The 5693-nt window shown below is 44.7% G+C and overlaps 1 pseudogene; it reads left to right on the top strand.

The window, feature by feature from the left end:
- The first annotated feature begins 534 nt into the window (after positions 1–534).
- LOC112653281 (alpha-enolase-like) lies at positions 535–2277 on the top strand (annotated as a pseudogene).
- The last annotated feature ends 3416 nt before the right edge of the window (positions 2278–5693 follow it).

Raw genomic sequence — 5693 nt, 5'->3', positions numbered from 1 at the left:
GAGAGAGAGAATGAAAAGAAGCTGTATGAAAAGAGCTATCTGAGGGCGCTGTGACCTTGAGACAAGGGATGCCAAGTGGTCTAAGATACGGAATTCATTGAAAGTGGGCCTTGGCTCATTGTCTGAAATTGAGCAAAATTAGTCTGAGGGCATGAGAGGAATTGTAAAGTTTGGAGTAGCCACTGGAAGGAAATTTATGAGGCAGGGTAAGATTTTACAAGGAGTCCAATCTGGGAAAAGTAAATAATTACCAAAAACATTTGTTATCATCTTTTAAGTAATAATGAATCTCACAAGCATTATATGATTGTATTAGCTGGGACTTTTCAGAGAAACAGATTCAATAGGATATATGCACATATAGAAAGATTTCTTATAGGGAATTGGCTCATGTGATTCTGGAGTTTGAGAAGTCCCAAGATCTGTAGTTGGCAAACTGGAGACCAATGTCTTGGTTCCAGTCTAAGTTTGAAAGCCTGAGAACAGGAGGAGCTTCGGGTCCTCGGAGCGTCCGGACTGCGCAGCTTGACGTTCGTCCCTGGTGCCTGCAGCATCCTCTGCCTTTTTCCCGGGCAGCGCTATGGGCGGCCAGAAAGTCACCATGTCTATTCTCAAGATCCACGCCAGGGAGATCTTTGACTCTCGTGGGAACCCCACTGTTGAGGTTGACCTCTACACCTCCAAAGGTCTCTTCAGAGCTGCTGTGCCCAGTGGTGCCTCCACTGGTATCTACGAGGCCCTCGAGCTCCGGGACAATGACAAGACACGCTACATGGGGAAAGGTGTCTCAAAGGCTGTTGAGCACATCAATAAAACTATTGCACCTGCCCTGGTTAGCAAGAAAGTGAACGTTGTGGAGCAGGAAAAGATTGACAAACTGATGATCAAGATGGACGGGACAGAGAATAAATCTAAATTTGGTGCAAATGCCATTCTGGAGTGTCCCTGGCTGTCTGCAAGGCGGGGGCTGTCGAGAAGGGGGTGCCCCTGTACCGCCACATTGCTGATTTGGCTGGCAATTCTGAAGTTATCCTGCCAGTTCCGGCTTTCAATGTCATCAAGGTGGTTCCCATGCTGGCAACAAGCTGGCCATGCAGGAGTTCATGATCCTTCCCGTTGGTGCAGCGAACTTCAAGGAGGCCATGCGCATCGGAGCAGAGGTTTATCACAACCTGAAGAATGTCATCAAGGAGAAATATGGAAAAGATGCCACCAATGTGGGCGATGAAGGTGGATTTGCTCCTAATATCCTGGAGAACAAAGAAGCTCTGGAACTGCTGAAGAATGCCATCGGGAAGGCTGGCTACACCGATAAGGTGGTCATCGGCATGGACATAGCTGCTTCCGAGTTCTTCAGGTCTGGAAGTATGACCTGGACTTCAAGTCCCCTGATGACCCCAGCAGGTACATCACGCCTGACCAGCTGGCTGACCTCTACAAGTCCTTCATCAGGAACTACCCAGTGGCGTCTTTTGAAGACCCCTTCAACCAGGATGACTGGGAAGTTTGGCAGAACTTCACTGCCAGCGCTGGAATCCAAGTGGTGGGGGACGATCTCACCGTGACCAACCCGAAGCAGATTTCCAAGGCTGTGGGCAAGAAATCGTGCAACTGCCTCCTGCTTAAAGTGAACCAGATTGGCTCTGTGACCGAGTCTCTTCAGGCGTGCAAGCTGGCCCAGTCCAATGGGTGGGGCGTCATGGTGTCGCATCGCTCTGGGGAGACCAAAGATACCTTTATCGCTGACCTGGTGGTGGGACTCTGCACTGGGCAGGTCAAGACAGGTGCACCATGCAGATCCGAGCGCTTGGCCAAGTACAACCAGATCCTCAGAATTGAAGAGGAACTGGGTAGCAAGGCCAAGTTCGTCGGCAGAAGCTTCAGAAACCCCCTTGCCAAGTAAGGTCCAGGTGGCGCACCCTGTGGTCCTGAGTCGGCTCGTTAGACCTCTGCTCCCCCGGCCAGCTCGAGGCCCCCAGCCCAAAGTGGCAGGGCCCTGTGCTAGTTAGCTGCTCTCTCCTTTCCCCGTGATGTTCTCAAAGCTTCCTTAGAGTTGCTACAGAAGCCAGACTTGACCATCTGGAACCCTGCTGGGAACCCTAGCTCTGTAAACATGTGATTGGTCCAAATCATTGCTTTCTCACCTCACTTCCACCAAGCGTCTGGAGCCAGGTCTGTCTATGTAATAATCTCAAGGTGTCCACAGGCAAGATCCCCAGTGGTTTTATGTGCAGAATAAAAAGGCCTCAGTGACCCATAAAAAAAAAAAAAGAAAGAAAGAAAGAAAGAAAGAAAGAAAGCAAGCAAGCCTGAGAACCAGTACAGTTGATGGTATAAATTGCAGTCTGAAAGCTGACATACTCAAGAGCCCAAAAAACTGGATGTTTTCATTCAAGTCCAAAGGCCAGAAGGAACTTCCCAGCTCAAAACAGTTGGTTGGCATTTCCTCTTACTTGTGTGAGAGTCAGCCTCTTTGTTCTATTCAGATCTTCAGCTGATTGGATGAGGCCCACTCACATCTGAAGCACAATCTGCTTCAGTCAGTCTGCCAATTCAAAAGTCAATCTCATCAAGAAGTCTCTTCACAGACACACCCAAATATCTGGGCACCTTGTAGCCCAAAGTGACACATACAATTAACCATCACAATTATGAACATACAAATCTTTCTTACCAAGGAGTAACTCATCAGAATAGATAGTTGAAGGCCCCATTACTTTGTTTCACTCATAGTGAGATACTATGAGTAATAAAACTCTTGGATACAGTCACTGACAGAGTCTGATGATAACATTTTTTTTCTTTCATTCACGTTGGCCATCCTTTCCACAAAGGCTAAAAATTAATTGAATTCAAATATATTTTGCCTTGAGTAATAACTTGGAAATGTGCTCACCGGCCTAAGAGGTTCATCTATGTTTTCAGGTGGCCCCAGCAGGAGTGTACTCATACGTGCATGTTATATTCCAACAGCAATCAACCTGATATAAACCACACAGAGCTCTTAATCTAAGAAGTGGCGACTCAGAGAGGTAACATTCTGGGCACTTATGTTGCCTATGCTTTTGTAAGCCAAATGTTACCTTTTTTAGAAGAGTAGGTAGTTGACCTTGAATCCCACTATGCATGCCACAGACTACAACTAAGATATGATTCTTGATGCTACTGCCACTTTTGCACTCAAGGGGCTATTGCCTTTCTCTTGGATCCTCTATCACCAGGGATGGTAAGCCGAGAGCACACACTTAAGATATTTTGGGCATATAAAAAAAAAAAAAAGGCCAGGTATCTACTATATGCATGGAAAATGTTCTTTTTCATGTATTTATTCATTTAGTCAACCTGTATTTACTGAGCACCTATGATGCACCTGGAATCATGCCATGTTGATTCCAGAAAGTACAGAAAGTACCAGGAAGCCACAGCATGTAGGGCCTCCTTCCAGTCCATGGGTATTCAGAGTGGGATAAGAGGCCATATTCAATTACCTTTTTACAAAAAAAAAAAAAAAAAAAATCTTATTTTAAAGGTAAAACATAAAATGATTATTTTTAAGATAATAATGTTTAGACAAAGTTTTAAATGAACTGAAGAAATCCACAGTATTTTTCATCTGTGTCCACACACCCCAAGGTGACTCCCAATGAGTCGCACCCTTGGGTATAATCCCTTTACCACCACCCCACTGAGTATGAGTGGGAACTGTCTCTTGCTTCTAATAAACTGAGTATGATGAATGTGCTGGGATGTCACTCTTATGACTACTTTTTGTTACCTAAGAGCCCATCTCAGCAGACTGGAGAGAGAGACTCTCCTGTTGGCCTTGAAGAAGCAGTCACCTTGTAAACTGCCTGTGGAGAGGGCACGGGGCAGGGAACTGCACGAGGCCTGAAGGAACTGAAGCCAGTCCCCAGCTGATAGTCAGGAAGAAGCTGAGGGTCTCAGTCCTACAACCACAAGGATCTGAATTCTGCCAACAATACATGAGCTTGGAACAGGACCCCAAACTCCAGGGGTTTTTCTTACCAAGGAGTTCTGCAGCAACTGACACCTGAATTGCAGCCTAGTAAGACTCTGAGCAGAAAAACTAGTTAGGACCTGGACTACTGACTCTTAGGAACTGAGATAATAAATGTGACTTGTTTTAAGTCCCTATGTTTGTGGTATTTTGCTACAGCAATAGAAAGTGAATATACACTCTAACCTTGGTTTTCTCCTTAAGTTTAAATAAAACTGTTTTCCAACCTTCCTGGAGCTAGTTCTTTCTTGGGGCCTGTTCATGAGCTCAGGAACGTTAACCAGCTCGGCATCAAAAACCCTCTTGGCTTCTCATAACTTCCAGTTTTCTAGTGAATATTCCTACTGCCACAGAGGTATTGTCATCAAGGAACACTGATGATAAAAATGGGAGACAGTATCTACCTTTCAGCATTCTTCTATGCAAATATTCTTTTTTTCTTTCTTATCTTCATGCTCTCTGCTTTAATGGCTTTCCTGGTTTTCTTAAAGGAAATCATGTCTGAAATCACTTATGTTGACACTAGGTAAACAGGCCAGTGTTATTCATTTTCAATGAAGACTAGAGTTTATCTGATACACTGTTTGACACAGAACAGGCATATAATACCCCCAGTATGAAGCGCAGAGTTTTCTAAGAAATAAAACAATGAGATAAATCAGATTGCCCATAAATCATGTGCTGAAGTAATAATCCAGCCAAAGACAGAACTTTTAGAGGATCAAGACTGTAATAACACGAGGGGGCATGAAGCTATGGAGTGGGCACTATTAGTGCCCTGCCCAGATCCTGGGTACTGGCTGAGGCATCAGTCTTCCAGCAGTTATGACTGTCAGGTGCTAATTGGTCATAGCCTCCCTCTAGAAGGCTAGAATTGGTTTTGGTCAAAATGAAGCTAACTTACTCAGGACATTTTACACATACACATAGTCACACAGACACAGACACATCAGACACAGATAAACACACACACATACACACACACACACACATAAAGGAGAGGCAGCTCACAGCCAATGATAGTCACTGACATGGATCTATTTTTAAAAAGGCAAGCTCTTCACTACCATATGGGTATGCAGGGCCACACTGTACTACTCATGTTCCAGAGGTCCCCACTGGGTCAGGCTAAGGCTGGTCCTCAGCTGAGACCCCAGTTAGTTTTTTCCTGCTTTCTCCACTTATCTTTTTCTAAGAGCACTCCTTCAGGAAATTGCTTGCACAAGAATCACCTCAGGTTCTGTTTCCAGGAAACCTAATCTAAGACAGAAGAGCTTTACTTTATTTTATTTTTTTTATTTATTCACAAAAGACACACACAGAGAGAGGCAGGGACACAGGAAGAGGGAGAAGGAGGCTCCATGCAGGAAGCCTGATGTGAGACTCCAGGATCACGCCCTGAGCCAAAGGCAGATGCTCAACCGCTGAGCCACCCAGGCATCCCAGAAGAGCTTTTTGAATGTTGGTAATGTTCTATTCACCTTTTTTCTCATTTAACAGCTTTCTGAGATATAATTTAAGTACCATACAATTCATGTATGTGAAGTGTATAATTGAGTATTTTTTAGCATTTTCAGAGAGTTGTGCAGCCATCATCAGCATTTCCCTTTGAAACATTTTCTTCCCCCCTAAAAGAAACCTGGTACCCATTAGCTGTCACTCCTCATTCCCAAAC

The sequence above is a fragment of the Canis lupus genome, chromosome X (genome assembly GCF_003254725.2).
Source record: "Canis lupus dingo isolate Sandy chromosome X, ASM325472v2, whole genome shotgun sequence".
NCBI lineage: Eukaryota > Metazoa > Chordata > Mammalia > Carnivora > Canidae > Canis > Canis lupus.
Note: the sequence above shows the minus strand (reverse complement) of the source record. Positions and strands in the feature narration are given on the sequence as shown.